Genomic DNA, 19,449 nt, shown 5'->3' on the forward strand with positions numbered 1-19,449 from the left:
GAGCCTGGGCAGGGAGGGAGGGGCCAGGAAGCGGCGAGCGCGCCGGGGAGCGCAGCTGCGGGCGTGGGGGTGGCAGGAGCCGCGGAGCCGGCACCGAGAGCGGCTGCGGCCGGAGCTGGCGGCAGAGACAAAGGCGACGGTGAGTGCAGCGTTGGCCCGGGTCGCGCGCCGGCCCCCACCCCTCGCCCTCGCGGCCTCCTAGGCGGGGGCTCCCAGCCTCGAACCCCCGCTGCTGAGGGCTCGGTGGGAAGCGCGGCCCGGCCCTGCCCCCCGCGCGCTGCGGGCTGTGGGCTGAGCCTGCGGCTCCATTTTCAGGTCTGGGCGAGGTCTTCCTACGGACCCTGCCTTTGGTTTTTCTTCCCTTCCTTCTGAGAAATGGTTACATGCTCAGTTCAAAATTCACGACAGGCGGGCGGCTGAGGGAGCCAACCGCCCGCCTGATGTAAAATGGAAATGGAAAGACCCCCCCCTCCCCCCAACTTTGCAGGTTGGGAGTCAGAAGGGAGCGGCGAGGGGGTGGGCGGAGAAGGTCGGGTCTTCCAGGTGAGGGGGGGGGCGGGGACCCCCTGCCTCTGGAACCCCGACTCTCCCCGACTCTCGCCTGAGGCTTGCGGTGCATTCAGCCCGCGGGTCTCCCCGCGGTTCTCTTTGGGCCCCGGAGAGAAAGCCCTGACTGACCACCTCCTCGGAGGAGCTCATGTTACTCTTACAGGTTGTCTTACCGAGCGCTTGCTGCTTTAGTTGTGATTTTTGGTATCGGGCGTGGTAGGTAGCGGCTCACCGACGCCGCATTCATAGAGCTGAAAAGGAGCCCCGATGGGCTGACTTCATGTGTACTTGAAACAACGCTGGGATTTCTCTTTGGCTGCTGTTATTGTAAATGATGAGCTTCTGCAGGGGAATTTCGTGCTGAGGTTCAGTTAACAAAATTGACATTTTGTTGAGGAGCCTGGCTTATAGTAGGTGCTCAGTAAAGTTATTTGAATGAATGAGCGAATCTTGAAACCTCAGAACTGATTTCAGAGCTAGTAAAATTTAGGCATGTGCCCTCTTGACTCGAGGAAAAAACGTTGGCATACAACATGTCGTTTTTGTCGATATGCTTGTTTGTTGCTTTTACCCAGCGTGTACATAGTGTTGATAATCAGTTAGCCTTGTTACAAGTGTAGAAAATATGGTCGAAATGTGGAACTTTTCATTTTGAGGAAAGTTGGTAGACTTTTTTTTGTTATTTAAGAACAACTGTTCTGATTTTGTTTTGAAAGAGCGAAGAAATTAAGAAATGTTTGGATTGTATTTTGTTCCCTTGAGACCCCCAAATTATCTTTCATTATGAATAGATAAGTTTATGGGCTCTTGAGTGACCGTGATGGCGTGGTCTTAAGTTGCTTTTTTAACTAGAGGGAACTGTAAAGTTAGTGGGGGAAGGAGGACTAATGCTGCACTGATCAAACTCTAGTCAGCGGGTATTCATTAAGCATGCATTATGTACTGGCACCTGAGTTGGTTGGTGAGTTTCTAGAAGCAAACAAACCCCACAATTATAGCTTTAACCTGAGCGTGAAGTTCTTTCCTCATTATCCATGTCTTGTACCCCTGCTGCCTATTTAAAGTTGGGAAAGATGGCAGGTGGACTGCAGGAAGTGTAGATCCCTCACAATCTGTTCAGTGGTTAATAAGTAACTTCTTAGAGCTGAGACAATGCATTTTCGTATTGTCTGTTTAATAAAATCAATCAATTTAAAATGAAAGAAGAGATTTAACACACTAGTACTTTTATTTTTTATTCACTGGATGATTTTGATACAGTGTATTTATTGAAGATTAATGTATCTCTGGTTGTTTTCTGTAAATAATCCTTGCTATACTACATTTTCTAGCTTTAAAAATCTCCAAGGAAAAACAGTGGATTCCTTTTCTACAAGAAATGTCTTAAAGCACCTATTCAGAAGTTTGATTTAATCTTTTAGTCACCGTTTACAAATAAATACAGTATTGACTTGATCATGCTGAAAAGGGAAGGACTATTAGTAATAATTCATGGTTCCATATTTGGTCTTTACCTCTATCTAGTATTGCAGCTGTGATGAAACTGCTTAATAAAAAATAATTCGATTTGTGGTATTGAATTTATTCTTAACGTAAGGTTGCATTGCCTGCTTTCGTCTTATTACAGAGGATTAAAAAAAACCTGCTTATTTAAAATCTTTTTTTTGAATGTTTATTTTTGAGAGAGAGACAGTGAGAGAGACGGAGTGTTAGCTGGGGAGGGACAGAGAGAGGGAGACTGAGCTGTCCACACCGAGCCGGATGTGGGGCTCTAATCCACTAGGTGTGAGATCATGACCTGAGCCAAAGTCAGATGCCCAACCGACTGAGCCACCCAGGTGCCCCCAAAACAGTGCTTATTTTATTTGGCCTCATCAGAAGGCTAAATTGATGTGTTCAAAAGTCATTTTAGACCATTACAAAATAATGTAGGGTAATAATTTTTTTTATAGATAGCATTTCAGTTTAGGTGGGTCCTTTTGACTTGTTAATGCCTTAGAAGTTGTTGAAGATACCCTTCAGGTAGAACTTTCAGATTTTTAGATTTATTGGTTACTTTTTGTGGTTGTGCTTGGGAGTAATATGGAAAGTAATTCCTTAATTTTTAGTAGTAGAGAGTTGTGATAGTTTTTCTTTAAATGTATATTTCTAGTAGGAAGAGTTTCTGTGACAATATATAGCTGATAGTCTGATGCTGATAAGAAACTTGGTAGTCGATGCTAATAGTGATGTTTAAAAAAAATGTAAACAAGGAATGCCTGGGTGGCTCAGTCAGTTGAGCGTCTGACTTCTAATTCGGGCTTGGGTCTTGATCCCAGAGACCTGGGCTTGAGCTTTGAGTGGGGCTCTGCGCTGGGGGTGGGGCCTGCTCGAGGTTCTCCCCCTCCTCCCCACACTCACTCCCCGTGCCCCTCTCTAATATAGAAAAACATACTTTTAAAAGGTGTATGCAAGCTGTGGTATACTGAGTAAAAAATGCTTGATGTATTTTGGATACAAACTTCCTCATCAGAGTTCCTGATAGTTAAGAGTACTGAGACATTTTATCACTCTTTGGCCTTTTGACTAGGATCAAGTGAAGAGTATTGAGACATTTTAATTTTTTTTTCTAAGAAATAAGAACTCCTGATGACTAGGTCTTTATACCTTAAAAAATAATTGGTTTTCAGTGTATTATTTCTATTTGGGAAGAGTTTATAGTGTTTTCAGTCTAAATAAATTCCAGGATGACACCATTTTATAATTGTTGGAGTATTTGAAATGTTGATGCTTTCTTTCTCAGGCAGGGTATGTGTATTTTGTTACAGGATGGGAGTAGGAAGTTTGTTCATTTTTAAAGTTTTTTGGGGGGGGACCCTTGAGAGTGCTATACAAACTGTTTCCTTTGTCAGATATAATTAATAGTGATTAAGAATGATGCTCATAAAAAGCATATTGCAGCTGTTCTCATATTTGTATAGATTGAGAGTATCAATTAGCAGTTGTATAAAACATTTTCAAAGTGGTTTATAAGTAATAAGTTTTTTCTCACAATTGGAAATGCATATTGGTTTTCATCTGTTACGGTGCTCCTAATCTCCATTCTCATGAAATATGTTAACATTTTCATTGACTATTAAATGTTAGATCTGTTGTGGAAGGGAACATTATGGGTTTCTGTGCATTCTAGAGAAGAATGGAGTGAAATGTGAGCTTATCCTTATTACTTACTAGTTAGGTGAGGGAATTTATTCTGGGTTGTTTTTTTTTTTTTTTTTTTTTTTTTTGCATGCCATGTGGAAAAACTTGGAATTTAGCTTATTAATAATTAACTTTATGTATCCTGGTACCTCACTTCAAAGCTTAAGTATACTTGAACTTTTCTGTAATACTAACAATGACCAGAGGAGGATTTAGCTGAAAGAGTCGTGGGATCCCTTCCAAAGGGAGTTTCTGAACTGAGGTAATAAGTTGTCTTTATCATGACAGGATAAAATACCTGCAAATGCAATTTAGTCAAAATGGATTGTAGTAAAACCTCTTTTTCTTAGAAAGCATTAGATAATTCTATATTAAATTTAGGTGTCTTTAAAAATGTCTAACCCATGAGTGCTGACATCTTCATTTCTATCTTACCAATTTAGAAATGCCTGCTAAGATTTCTGGTTGAATCTTTATAATTGAATTATTATAAGCATCTTTTAGTAAAATAAAATAATTTTGTTTCATTTACCTTAATCTACTTCCACTTTTTGCTTAATAAAACAAAACTGATTTTTTGGATATTCAGCATTGAGTATATTTTGCTCTTAAATATAGTGGGAACCCATGGATATCTGTGGAACTGTTGTGTATAGTGGATGGCATTTGATAAAGTTTCAGCAGAAAACAACTCTCTCTCCCTATACCTTCAAATTGTCCCTGTAGATTAAGGATTTCCCTGCTTGTGGATGACCTTTAAGGAAGATCAAATAGCTTTTCTAGTTACTTAGATGATAGAAATTCTTGTGTTTCCTTGTCAATAATAGTGTATTTTTTTAAATTTTTTAATGTTTTACTTATTTTTGATACAGAGAGAGACACAGCATGAGAGGGGGAGGGGCAGAGAGATAAGGAGGCAGAACTGGAATCAGGCTCCAGGCTCTGAGCTAGCTGTCAGCACAGAGCTGGACACAGGGCTCGAACGCACAAACGTGAGATCTGACCTGAGCCAAAGTCGGAGGCTTAACCGACTGAGCCACCCAGGCGCCCTATTATAATAGTCTTATTTTAGTCATTGGAAGACACAGTTCAGTATAATATTCAGTGTTATAAAACTTTTAACACAATTAAAACTTTTCTAGCTCAGAACTTCTTGAGCTCTAGAAGCCTGCTTTAGAGCAGGAGTCCCAGTAGGTGTCTCTTATTTTGCCAGCTCCTCTTTAATGTGCTGTCCAATTCACCTGTCCATGGTCCAACTCACTGGGGAAAAGGGATTGGGGGAGAAGGTATGATTTTAACCTGGCTCATCTGCTTATGATCTGTCTTTGGTGCCTTATGGATTGGGCAGTTGTTCAAAGTGGACCCTTTCTTCAGAAGTGCTGGAAATGGTTTTCTTAGGGATTCTATGTCTGGAAATCTTCCAGCTACAATTCTTGTGATATAATTCTTCTATGACATTCCCTTCACCTTCCAAGTGCCCTCATCTTCAGGCTCACTATGCCCAAGGACAGGTTTTGCTTGAGTCATTATAGTAATTCTATAACTTTTTAGGCAGATCCCTCCTTTATTAAGGTTATTGCATTCCACCAGGACCTCAGCATCGCACCTTCCCAGATTCTTCTGTAAATTATCCCCACTTAAACAGTACTTCTGTGTCTGGGACCTATAGCTCATTGCTGACACCATCTTGTTACTGTCTCAAGCCCCCTTCTGCCACATCCATGCTTTGAATCCATGGTCTGTGTTACAATTTGTTCCTTGTAGCACTTCTTCACTTTACTCATCTTGCAGTTTGCCTCTTCTCCCCCAGTTCAGTTGTGCATCTAGATGTTACCTTGAGTGCAGCTTGAGGAAAACATACCACTGCTGACCTGGTCTCCCTGCTGACCTGACCTAAGGAGGGCCCTTCATGCTGCCCCCCGTTCTGTAATCTTAGTACATTTTCCTGGTTGAATACCTCTCCCACCCCCCTAAATGACCATTTTACATCTCTCTTTAGAACTCGAGCACTTCTTTTCATTTTCAGCTAATAATTTTACTTTCTGTATATTGAAAATGAAAGCAGTCAGAGGAAAAGTTTTGCCTCTCTACCTACTCACTCTGGGTTTTCTGTTAGGGTATGACCGTCATGGCCTCCATTCTTCTGACCTTGGTTCTATCCCTTGCTGCCAAGGACATTGCATTGCCTCTGTATTCATACCAGTCTCCTGACTGCCAATGAGCTGCGTCATCACTGTTTCCATTTCTACTAGATCATTCCTATCAGAGTAGAGATATGCTGAACTATCTCCCATCTTTAAAAAAAAAAAAAAAAAGAAAGAAACCTCCCCTAACAACACATTTTTCTTCAGCTACTGTTTTCTGAAAGAGTTTTTGTGGTCATCAGTACTGTGTCTTTGGATTCATTACCTATGGGTTTGTTTGTTTTCTTTTTCACTCTAACTAGTCTTATTGAGATTACTAATGACCTCCTTGCTGATTCATTCCCTAGTCAGTTCTCAGTACTGATCCTGTTGGATGTAGTAGCAGCAGCATTTAACATGGTTGATAATTTTCTCATCTTGGAAATCTTTTTTCCTTTTGCTTCTGGGACACCGCTACTTATTTTTAGTTTCTTCTGCTGGTTCTGTTTCGTTGCTCCAACTTCTATAAAATAAGGCAGTGTCCCAGAGCTCTATGTTTAAAGCTCTTTTATATTTATATGTAGTCTTTGTAATCCCATCCTGTTCTTTAACTAGAATTATATATTTCAAACTAAAAATGTTATCTTCAGCCTGGTTCTCTTTCTTAATCTCCAGACGTGTGTACCCAGCTGCCAAGTCAGCATTCCCAAGTAGACCTCCCACATTTAGTAAGTCGAAACTGAACGCCTCATCTTTTTCTCTCCCACCCCAATAACTGTTCCTATTCTAGTCTTCCTTGCCTTCCTAGGTGACAACTCCTCCTTTCAGTTTTTCTGGCTGAAACCTTGTAGACATTCTTGACTTCTTTTTCTCATACTTCCACATCTAATTCTAAATAATGTATCATGAAAGTATATCCTGTATTTATCTTAAAATCTACCATACGCTGAATACAACCATAACTTGGTATCTTCAGCTGCTGCTTCTCTAAGCAACATCATCTCTTGCGTGTCATTTTAGTTGTCTCTTTCCTGGTCTCTTTGGTGCTTCTCCTCTTTTCTGAGCACAGTAGCCAGGGTCATCCTTTTGAAATGAAAGTTTAATTATTTTACTTCTGTCTTCAAAACCGTTCAGTGCCTTTCCTTAATCAGAGTAAAAGCCAGAATACAACAGGGCCTACACGGCCCTCCATTGTCTGTGCCTTTAACTTCTTGGATGGCATGTCCTACTAGTTTCTCCTTGGTTTAAACCTGCCAAGCACAGTTTTGCCTTAGTGTCCTTGGGGAAAGAGCTTTCTTTTCATTGAAGGATCCTCAGTATTCAGAACAATACTTGCACTGGATGAGCATTCACATTTGCTAATTGAGTGGCCGCTTGTTATTTATGTCTTTGATAACAGCTTTTATGTATATTTCTATAACTAAAAGTATTTTGACTAAAAGTTTTTCACCTAAAACCTGTAGTCTTGTAAGAATTATGTAAAGACATGTAGATACAAGAGGAAAAAGTATGTTCAAATCACTTTTTGTGTATGGAACGTGAAAATACACAGGGAAGTGGTAGGGGACAGAGGAGATAGGAAAGGAACAGAGACGTAAGGTAAATGGAATAAAGAAAAGGAAAGCCTGATTTGGAAGTAGGGTGACCACACTTAAATTATTGTGGCTTGCCCCATACTTGTTTTGGGCTGTTTCTTGAATTCTGAATATTAGTGATTTACATGGACTTACTAGGCTCTTCGAGTTGGGCTCTATTACCCCTTTCTTTTATCAGTGATACTAGTTCAAGTGAGATTGGGAGCCAAAATTTAGTTGCTTATCTATTGCCAGACTCCTTTTGTTAAAGAAAACTGTGATCAAGAATGTGGCTTACCTAACAGTGTACTTAGCATTTCTTAATTTTTTTGTAGAGAAGTCAGAAGTAGGTCTCAGTTTTAAAGCTTTTCAACGTACAAAAATGTATGAGTATAGCTTGTCCTCCTGGCCTTGCACTGCCTGTTTAACCACCCCCTTGAAAAAGGGGGAACTGTGAGTAGCTTTATTATAGATCTGTGGTAAGCTAGCAGCTAGCTACTTTAATGTGTGCAATTTTATTGAATAATATGTATGAGTATATTTGTGCTTTTAGTGAAAAACACTTGAATGTTTTTAAATGCACTTTTAAAGCTATAATTTAACTGATATTTAAGGAGGAAAAGGAAGTGTGAGGGAAGTTCATGATAATGTAAACGTTAAGTATTTCATTATGCTGAGACAAGATTTTTAAAAACTTTTTAAAGTCAATTTTGAAGATTTTCTTTCAAAGTAATCTCTACACCCAGTGTGGGGCTCAAATCCACAACTCTGAGACCAAGAGTCACATGCTCCACCTACTAAGCCTGCCAGGTGCCACTAAAATTTATTTATTTTTAAACTTTTTTTTCTGAGTTATAAGTCTCATTTCCTGTTCATTAAAAAAACCCCTTTAAATAAACAGTTAAAATAAGTGACTTAGAAGTTTCTAAATGAATAACTGTTTTGCATTAAGAATACATTATTCTACATAAACCAATCTAAACATTTCCCTGTTTTTATTAATATGCAATAATTTGACTTGCTTGCTTGTCTGATGACTGTAATATGGTATGTATGTGTTGGTATGTATCTATAGTTGTTGTAAGATGCAAATATATAAACTTTTATATGTTGAATATTTTACTGTAACTCCTAAGCAATAGTATCTATAAGTCAGAATTGGTATATTTTTCTTTCATATTAAATAGGAAATTAAAATATAAAAATTTTCATATTAAAACGTGACAAAAAATAAAACACGGCAGTTTTTTAAAAGTTTGCTTACATGTCTTGTAAAGTTCATTTTGGATGACATACTAAGAAGTGCTTGCCGACAGTTTTGAACTAATCGTTCTGTTTGGTAGACTAATTATATAATCCTCATGAGAATTTGACATCGGCCTATCTGAATTCATATGTTAACATTTCATATATGAAATACCCATCTTGGATTAATAAGATCATTATTTCTGAACTGATATGTAGTCAGATCTCTAAATTTATTTTAGATGTATTCATAGTTGGAGGCGTACTATGGTCTGCTTTAACTTGATAATGTTCTAGGTGGATTGTGAAGTAACCAAAATGATTAAGTTGAGAAAAATGAATATAAATAATAGGCTGTGAACCGGGTCTCATAAGGGGTTGTTAAAGTATTCATTCATTCATTCATAGAACAGCTTTTTCAAACTATTCTTCCCAGTCTGCTCAGAATAAAATACAAACTAAACTCACCCAGGAAATAGAAGCTCACTCACATTCTATTTATATATTATGGATCTTACAACTTCTCAGAGTAGCTCACCGTTCCTTACCATAAGCCGTTAGCCACAAATTAATTCCTCAGACATGCTTTGCTTGTGGTTGCGTTAGGACTTTAAAAATTTTTTTTAGTGTTTATTTATTTTTGAGAGCGAGAGAGACAGTGAGACAGTGGGAGCAGAGGGAGACACAGAATCTGAAACAGGCTCCAGTCTCTGAGCTGTCAGCACAGAACCTGATATGGGGCTCGAACTCACAAACATGACCTGAGCAGAAGCTTAACCTACTGAGCCACCTAGACACCCCAGGGATTTTTTCATACTAGGTATTTGCTCTGTCTTTTTGAAATGATGGTCCCCAGATCTTTGCAAGGCTGGCCTCTTTGCTTTAAGATCTCAGCTTAAATATCACCTCATTTCCTCACCACTCAACTTAAAATAGCACCCTCCCATCATTGTTACACACTATAGTGTTTGCCAGACCTTAAAATAGGACATTTTTAATTTTTTTTATTGTGTCCTAAAATCCATTAAACTTTATGAGAGCAGGGAGGTCCTTTTACTGGTTCCTTGCTATCACAGTGCTCAGACACTAGTAGATCAGTGTTTACTAAAAAAGTGTTGAGTGAATAAAATGAGGTACCAGCTTCGTCTTTTCTTTATTGTGAATGAACTTTAGTTCGCTGATATTTTAAAGTGTCAAAAATGTATTCCTCCTAACTTAGGGAAGGAGGAAACAGGATCATTCAGGTAAAAGCTTGATTTAAGGAAAGGTTGAGAAAATTTAGTAACTGCTGATGATGCTTAGATGAGAGTATCGGGAAGAACTAACGGTGTGTTGGAGCGGGTGAGCTGATCCTGTGCGTCTCTCCTGCTCCACGTTCAGGGATGACATGGTGGCAGCTCGAAACTGGCTGCGGTAAGGGCTCTTTACAGCTTGGTAATCTGCAAAAGCTACAAATCAGGACTTTTTTTTTTTCCCCCAGAGGAGTGGTTGTTAAATATTTATCAGCAGACCAGTGGGTAGAACCATATGAAGTTGTTGTTTTTATGGATAAAAATGCTTGAATATTGAAATGTTCTACAGTTTAACCTAAGTAGAATTACTTATTTTTGTTTAAAGATAATTTCTTCGTTCTGGTCAGGAAGTCAGTTCAGTCATGGATTTACCTCAGTGCTGTACCTTTTTTCTGCAGAAGTGTATTCCCTTCATATCTGATGATGATTTCTAGGTTCTTTTAATGTGTAAAAACTGACTATTTATATGTTTGTATATCGGTTAACTGTATACCTTATTTTAACTAGTTCATTCCAAATCAGGCACACAAGACCTTGAGAAGCCTCTCAATGTGTTTTTGGTTTTGCTACTGAGTTGCTACAGTCATTGTAAGATGTTCTTTTTCTGGTGAAGAACACAGAGCTCTTTGAATTTGAGTCATAAATTATTAGGTAACTTTTATTTTAAAATTTGCCTTTTGGAATGAGTTATATAAATACACTTGAGTTCAGTGTTTCATGTGGGTTTTCTTGTTTGTTTTTCTGGCTTTTTTGTTTTCTTTTTCTTTTTAATGTTTTATTTTTTGAGACAGAGAGTGTGAGTAGGGGAGGCTCAGAGAGAGAGGGAGACACAGAATCAGAAGACAAGGCTCCAGGCTTTGAGCTAGTTGTTAGCACAGAGCCTGGGGCTCAAACCCAGGAATTGAATCCTGTGATCAGGACCTGAGCCACCCAGGAACCCCACTGGCTTTTTTGTTTTCATCTTGTGCCCAACCTCTCTCTAAGTGCTTACCTGCTGTCTCTGATCATTTACTTCTTGCTACTTTCATTTCTTCTGTGAATCTTTAAATCAAGGAAATGATGTCCTGTGTCTCAGGTTTTAGTAGTTTTTCTCTGTTGTCTTTCCTCTGATCGCCTGATGTTGCAAGCTGTTTTCTCCACCCTTATCTCACCGTTTCCCCTCCCCTCACCATAAGGTTACTTTCTTAAAGGCACCTATCTGAGGAAATTTATTTAAAATTTTCCTGAGGAACTTCTTTTAAAAATTGAACTTTGTTGATCTACTGACAGTTTTTGAGCAACATTTGTGTTACCTTAATAAGTGGATTTGCATTGGTGATAATGAATTAAAATATGGCACCTATATTTCTTATTTAACTCAAGATCTGTCTCTTTTGCACAAGCACTGAAAAAATAACATTTTTTAAATAATTTTTTTTGACATTTCTTTCTTTTTGAGAGACAGATCATGAGCAGGGGAGGGGCAGAGAGAGAGAGGGACACACAGAATCACAAGCAGGCTACAGGCTCTGAGCTAGCTGTCAGCACAGAGCCTGACTTGGGGTTTGAACCCACGGACTGTGAGATCATGACCTGAGCCGAAGTCAGACGCTCAACTGACTGAGCCACCCAGGCACCCCCAAAAATAACATATTTGATGCAGAGAGTCAATATACATATATGCTAAAGAAGAAAAACACATCCATAATTAGGTCACACTAAGATCACCGTAATATTTTGTTGAATGTCCTTTTAAGCAAATCGATTAGTAAATGTTTTTTCACTTAGTACACAATTTAGCAAATACTGTGATCATAAAACCACTATTTTATTACTTTAGTTTGAAAGGATCTCTTTGGAAAGTGAAAATTTTGTCAGTGGGTAAAGCTGTAAGTAAAGTTGTGATTAAAAACAATGGTGTTTATGGAGAGTAGAATGTGGTAAGTCACCTCAACTCAAAAATTACTTCAGCAGTAATTTTTTCTTAAGAGCTCTTTTACCATTGCACAATAGCTTGATTGTGTTATACCAGCTAGGGAAAACAGTACATGATTCTGTGTACAGTGGACTTATTTTAATCATAGCCCTCGCGTAAAAAATAAGGGCCTGTACACAGTTTATGTTTTTTGGTCTGCCCCAAGTCCTCCAGTTGCTTTAATATTAAAATAATTTTAGAAGAAAAATATGTTTTATTAAAGGCTTTCATCTGAGACAATTTCATTAGATACTGCTACCCTTTTTAATTTTATTTTTTGAAATTTATTTACTTTTAGTGATCTCTACACCCAACATAGGGCTACACCCCACAACCCCAGTATCAGGAGTCTGCGTGCTTTTCCCACTAAGCCAGCCAGGTGCCCCTTGCTACCCTTTTTCATATGTTGGAGTGGTTGGAAAAAAGTTTAAGAATTCTTGTATTAATGTTTGAGTTGGTTTTTGTTGATGAATGTGCAAATCCTTGTGGAAGAATCACTAATATGTATTGGCATATTTCATGCTTTGGAAATCAGTCCTAATCTTATGAAGCAGTTGTTTGGGACTAAAAGTGGCTTTTAAAGCTAATAAAGAGTCCTTTAAGAGTTAAATAGTTGAAATGACTTTTCCTTTATCACAGCTGTATTTATTACCTTTGGTAGAATAGAACGCTGGTTTCTTTTCTTGTTTTTATTGTTTCTGACTTTGTCTTTTGTTGTTGTTGTTGTTGTTGTTGTTGTTGTATTAGTGCTTGCTCCTAAGCTCCTGCACTCTTTCTTGTTAAGTAAGCTAAGTAGCCATTTCTCTTAACTTGTAATGCTACCTCCTGGTTGGTGCATATAATCCTGAAAACATTTCTCTTGTGGTAAAGAAGAATAAAAGGCATTGTGCTTGATGTGGTCTTTTCTACTGAGAAATGATGCATTTGTCGTCTCAAGTAGAGACTGGGAGTTCATTGCTAAGAAAATGTTTTTCAACCAGTGATCACATGTTTGTAAATGTTGGAAGGTTTAGTGAATTTTGATATAAATTTAAGAAAAATGTGTAGGTTTCTGTACATTTTGCTGTTTAAGACATGAGTATTTTTTAGACTTCCATTTCACAGTGAATTTGTGGTCTCCCATTTTTGTATTTTTTTAATAAATACCTTTTTGTAAAAATGATATGTGCTAAAGCTCAGGAATTAGTCACATTAGTATATGGTAGTATTGGTGTTGAATATCTTGTCTCATTTTCAGAGTCAGTGACTTGGGAAGCTTTGTAAAGTGGCATAAAAAATATGTACTTTGGAATTAGGCACACGTTAGGGTTTTGTTTGTTTATTTTAAGAGAGCGAGCGAGCAAGCATGAGCCAGGGATGGGCAGAGCAAGGGGGAGAGAGAATCCCAAGCTGTATCCACCCTGGCAGCCTGAAGCCGGTTGCTCTAACTCAAGAACTGTGAGATCATGACCCGAGCTGAAATAAAGAGACACTTAACCTGACTGAACCACTCAGGCACACCAAGTGTGTTGATCCATAACTTTGCCACATATTTGCTGCATGGTCAGCTCTCAGTCTTGGTGACTTTAAGTTTTTTTTTTTTTTTAAGTGAGGGTAATAGGTTTGGTGGGATTAAATGAGGTACATATTAATACTTGGCTTATAGAAGCTTAATAAATATTTCCTTTCTGCTACTTTATATTATTATTTTAAGTTTATTTTTATTTTTATTTTTGAGAGACAGTGTGTGTGCGCGCACACACACGTTGGGGAGGGACATAGAGAACGGGAGAGAGTCCCAAGCAGGCTCCGTGCTGTTAGTGCAGAACCCAATGCAGGACTCAGACTCATGGACTGTGAGAACATGACCGGAGCTGAAATAAGAGTTGGATGCTCAAATGACTGAGCTACCCAAGCCACCCCTATTTTAAAATCTCTCTGGAGTCACTTGGACATTTCACTTAAAAGTGACTTGCAGTCAGGAAACTGGAAATTCATGTAACACAGGTGGATTCAGTGTAGTGTAATTTTAATCTGCCTGTTGGAGGAGAGTACTTCTTGTGACTATTTTTAAAAAGTATTTTGACCTCAGGGCAAGTTTTAAAGTTAAAAACCAAAGTAGAACAGTTAGGACAAGTTCATTATTGCTGACCAAAATGGTTAATAACTAGTTTCTTTGTTTCTTGAGAAATTGAAACATTTATGTATAGTATAACAATTGTGTGCATAAAGATGTCTATTTTAAAGGCTGAGAACTGACCCTTTGCAGAAGAATAAAATGACTAAAATATGGAAAAAAGTGTTTAACTTATTATTATTAAAGTTTCTCTCACCAGATTTAAGAAATGGTTCCAGTTGACCTGAGTACAGTGCCACAAGTAATAAATATATTCCTGGAGGGAGTGTAGAACCTTTTTTGGTTGTTTTTTGTTTGTCGGGTTTTTTTGTTTTGGTTTCAGAAGCGGTTCGGGATATATATAAGAGCAGTATTTTTATCTGAGACTATATCCTAAGGAAATAATCTTTACCCCTTTTCTTGAGGGAGGAGGTTTTTTTCTTTTTTGTTTTTATGGCATCTTTATTGAGATAATTTATGTGATATTGTCATTTACAATAAATAATCTTTTGGGTCTTCCCTGTTTTTTTGTGCGGGCTCCTAAACCCTCAGAATTAGGTCCTAAGTGAAGAGAGTCTTCAAGGTGTCTTTTGTAACATTAATGAGGTAACTTTTCAGAAGCACTTAAGGATGGCAGCTGGTTGCCAGGGCAACCAACCCCTCAGACCTAGAGAGGGCCAGGCGCTGCAGACGTAACCAAAGACCAGTGATTTAATCAATCATGGCTGTGTAACGAAGCCTCTCCATAAAACCCCAAAGGATGAGGTTAAGATAACTTCTTGGCTAGTGGACACATCAAGGTGCTCAGGGGACTGGCATGCTCAGAGAGTGTGGAAGCTACATGCCCTTTCCCTATCCCTGTTGATTTCTTCCTTTTGACTTCCAGAATTATATCCTTTCATAATAAACTGGTAATCTCATAACTAAAATGTTTCTCAGACTTCTGTGAACTGCTGTAGCATATTAATTACAACTGAAGAGAGTGCCTTGGGAACCTCAGAAGCATATATGACAGTCTGGACTTATGATTGTTCTCTGAAGAGTAGGGCATCCTTGTAGGACTGAGCCCCTTAGCCTGTGGGATCTGATGCTATCTCCAGGTACAATGTTACAATTGAGTTGAATTATAGGATGCCCAGTTGATGTTGGAGAATTGCTTGGTGTTGGTGTGTTTTGCACCTTGGAATTGGTGTCAGGATTGTAATTCAAATATCGTAATTAACCTTCTAAAGTGTATATATGTCAGTATTGTACAACCTTCAGCACTCTCCAATTTTAGAATATTTTCATCATCCCAGAAAAGAATTAGTAGTCATTCCCCCCATTCCTCCATTTCTCCCAGCTCTTCACAACTACTAATCTATTCTTTGTCTCTCTGGATTTGCCCCATTTAGACATTTTATATATATGGGACCATATAGTATGTGTGTTTTGTGAGTGACTTTTTCCACTTACCATAATGTTTCAAGATTCTTCAGTGTTGTAGCATGTATCAGCACATGCTTCTTTGTTAGGGATGAATAATCAGATGTATGGATATACCACATTTTATTTATCCATCAGTTAATGGATATTTGGATTATTTCCACATTTTGGCTATTATGAACAATACTGCTGTGAATATTCATTCATATGCAACTTTTTGTGTAGGTGTATGTTTTAATTTATCATAGGTATGGGCAAAATTACTGGGTCATATGGTAACTTTATGTTTAATATTTTGAGGAACTACTAGACTGCACCATTTCTTTTATAGTTGAATAATACTTTATGGATATATAACAATTTTTTTTAATCTCTTAAAAAAGCTTTCTGGCGCACCTGGCTGGTTTAGTCACTGAAGCATGCAACTTTTGATCTCAGGGTCATAAGTTCGGGCCTAATGTTGGCTGTAGAAGTTACTTAAAAATAAAATCTGAGGGAAAAAAAGCTTTCTATCCAGAAATGTTCAGTGAAGCATTCTTTATGTGAAAGAACAATTGAAAATTACTTATTTTCAGTGAAGGGAAATGGTTAAATTAGGCACATCTGCTTGTACCATCCCTTAATTTATTACGGAGTGGTTCAAGGGGAAATGATTGTCTCTTTGCTAAACTAAGATACTAAGTTGTTCGTGTATACCTGTTTATCAGTGAATGTAGTGGTGGGGCATGGGGATTATCAAAATTTTTAAACATTTCTGTATTTTTTATATAGTTCACAATAAGCACATACTTCTTTACAAAAAAAAATTCTTTAAATGTTTGTTTATTTTGAGAGAGAGAGATAGAGGGGAAGAGAGAATCCCAAGCAGGCTCTGTGCTATCAGTGCAGAGCTCAATGTGGGGCTCGATCCCATGGACCTTGAGATCATGATCTATGCTGAAATCAAGAATTGGGTGCTTAACTGAACCACCAGGTGCCCCAGCACATACTTCTTTTATAATCAGAGTGAAAGAAACATTTTTAAAAATTACCATAGGTGGCCTGGCTTTGTATATTACTGATAAATTTATTTAGCCAGGAAAAGCAAGACCAGTTTTAGAATGTTATTAGTTTTTTTTTCTTTTTTTAGTTAAGATACAGTGCACTATTGGTTTTATTAAATGTTACTACTTTATGTTGCTCTTATTAAGTGTCAAAGTCATTTCATACTACAGCTAAAAGAACTTTTAAATCTTCATATTCACTTCAAATTTTTACTTCATTATTGTAGTACAGAATAACACTCATTCTTGTGTATTTCAGGGAGGATAAATATAGCCAGTGTACACTTTAAACTTGTATCTGTGGCATTCTTTGCAAGATACAAACAGTATTCTAGGATTTTCAGGAAGAAAGATATTTTATACAGAGAATTTGATACTTAAAAAAAAATCATTGGAGCCCCTGGGTGGCTCAGTCGGTTAAGCCTCCGACTTCGGCTCAGGTCCGATCTCACATTTGTGGGTTCGAGCCCCGCGTCGGGCTCTGTGCTGACAGCTAGCTCAGAGCCTGGAGCCTGCTTCCAGTTCTGTGTCTCCTTCTCTCTCTGCCCCTCCCCCTCTCATGCTCTGTCTCTCTCTGTATTAAAAATAAATAAAACATTAAAAAAAAATCATTGGGTGATTTGCAAGAGTTGGAGTCAGAAGACCATCACTGGATTATATTTTTAGAAGATAAAGCCAAAACTGAAGGGTCAGGATGATAAAACCGGACACCCACCATAGAAATGCTGAATCTGTGACTTTGACCGCTTCTTGATACCCTTGCATCTGGTGACTAAAGTTACTGTTTCTCTCATTGATTCTTTTGTGTCATTGCTTAGCACTTAAATTAACATAAGAAGGATAGCTTCCAAATTTTCTTTCCTTCACTTTTGCTTTTCACATCTCAAAGTGAGGCCTTACTGCTAGAACCTGATTTACATTCTGAATGTTAACTGTTCTATGAAGTCTGGGAAATGTAGTTTTCTGGTTTTATTTTTGGTTTTCCTGTGCCTGAGTTAAGGAAGGCGGCATATATGAGGAATGGTAGGAAAGAATCAATGCCAGTAGCTGTTGGAATAAACCTATCTACATTCAGCAGAAGCCTTTATATTTGTCAGTTGACAAGGCTCTATGTGCAGTGTATTTTGAAATTGGTAAGATGAAAAACTCCCAACTTAGACTTGATTTTTTTCAGAAAATTCTCTTTTCCTATAATGTGAGCCATTGCTGTTCTGTTATTTTATCATTTAAAAAAATTTTTTTTACATTTATTTATTTTTGAGAGACAAAGAGAGGCAGAGCACAAGTGGGGAAGGGGCAGAGAGGGAGACACAGAATTCGAAGCAGCCTCCAGGCTCTGAGCTGTCCCCCAGAGCCTGACAGGAGGCTCGAACCTGTGGAAGGTGAGATCATGACCTGAGCCAAAGTCGGATGCTTAACCAACTGAGCCACCCAGGCGCCCCATTTTTTCTGTCATTTTCATAAAGCAGCATGTCAATTCTAATATTTCCAATTGGAAATAAACTCAAACTAGTGTTTGTAAAACTTTTTATAGTGTTTGTCTTTGGCTTGAGTGGGTGAAATGTTTTCCAAAGAATATAATTGTAAAATCTTTTTTTCTCCTCACTGCTGGTTTTTCGTAGGATTGAGTTAATGTGTAATTTAAACACTTTTTAAAGTTTTTTAAAAAATGTTTATTTTTGAGAGCGTGTGTGCACTAGTCAGGGGAGAGAGGCAGAGAGAGAAGGAGACCCAGAATCCAAAGCAGGCTCCAGGCTCCAAGCTGTCAGCACAGAGTCCAACATGGGTCTGGAACTCAGGAACTGTGAGATTGTGACCTGAGCGAGAGTTGGATGCTCAACGGACTAAGCCACTCAAGTGCCCCTAAACATCTTTTTAAAAACCATTTATGGGGGTACCTGGGTGGCTCAGTGGGTTAAGCGGTTCGTGAGTTTGAGCCCCCTGTCTGGCTCTGTGTGATGGTTCAGAGCATGGAGCCTGCGTCAGATACTATCTCTCCTTCTTTCTCTCCCCTTCCCCTGCTCACACTCTGTCTCTCAAAAATAAATAAACATAAAAAAAATCATACTACCTCAGTTGTTTGTCAACATAGGAGAAGCTGTGGTAATCTGTATAAAGAATGTGCAAGGTAGTAAAAATAGTCTTTCCCCTTATAATTTAGAATGAAATGTACACTTTTTTTGATATTGAATGTTTTAAAGAAAATTTTTATTTGCTCATAAGATTTTGAGAGTATTACAAGTTAGTATGCTTTTCTGTCAGACAGTATTTATACCTACCGTATTTTGTGAGGTACCACACTGTTGAGTAGTTTCAGTATGGTGAGCATATCATTAAATAGCCTTTTGCTAAATACCTGTCAAATGGTTTTTCACCTTTTAAGTATTTGAGAGCATGTTGGGGATATAGCTTCAGCTGGCATCTGTTTTTTGCAAGAGAAAGTATTAAGTTGACCTGGAAACCTAATTCTGCTTTAGGAATCCCTGTTGACTGTTTGCATGGAATTAGATTTTGGTATAAGCATTTCTCGACACTGAAATAGAAGTGTTGGTCCCCATTTTTTCCTCCCACTTACTTTCCAAATTGATTGGTTTTAAAGAGGTGGTAGTGTTCTATTGCTATTCCAGTTATTTCTAGAGTACTGTTATTCTCTGTCTGCAAGTTGTTATCGTGAACTTTTTTGTATATGTACACCCTAAAACTTTCTTTGAGACCTTTGTACTTGCTCAAATATTTTAGAAACTGACATTAAAAGTTTTCCCCTTAAGTTTATAAAATTGTCAAAGATGTAATTTCAGGAGTATTGTATGTTGCCTATGGTTTTTTTTTCCCCATAATATTTTATTGTCAAATTGTTTTCCATACAACACCCAGTGCTCTTCCCCTTAAGTGTCCTCCACCATCACCTCTTTTTCCCCCTCCCCCTTCCCCTTCAACCCTCAGTTCATTCTCAGCATTCAGTAGTCTCT

The 19,449-nt window shown here is 38.2% G+C and overlaps 1 protein-coding gene across 4 annotated transcripts in view; it reads left to right on the plus strand.

Annotated features, from left to right (window-relative positions):
• The window catches only part of CDC42SE2 (CDC42 small effector 2), a 121,241-nt gene that overhangs the window by 11,020 nt on the left and 90,772 nt on the right, over nucleotides 1-19,449 (plus strand). For 2 of the 4 annotated variants that reach the window (XM_029941851.1, XM_029941855.1), the window contains exon 1: nucleotides 37-139. The exons of 1 other annotated variant lie outside the window; for it this stretch is intronic. The gene's annotated coding sequence lies outside the window, so the exon portion shown is untranslated. Of the gene's footprint in view, nucleotides 1-36; nucleotides 140-19,449 lie in introns of those variants that run through there. One more of the 4 variants, XM_029941854.1, reaches the window with a different exon arrangement.

Source organism: Suricata suricatta, chromosome 6, assembly GCF_006229205.1.
Source record: "Suricata suricatta isolate VVHF042 chromosome 6, meerkat_22Aug2017_6uvM2_HiC, whole genome shotgun sequence".
Lineage (NCBI taxonomy): Eukaryota > Metazoa > Chordata > Mammalia > Carnivora > Herpestidae > Suricata > Suricata suricatta.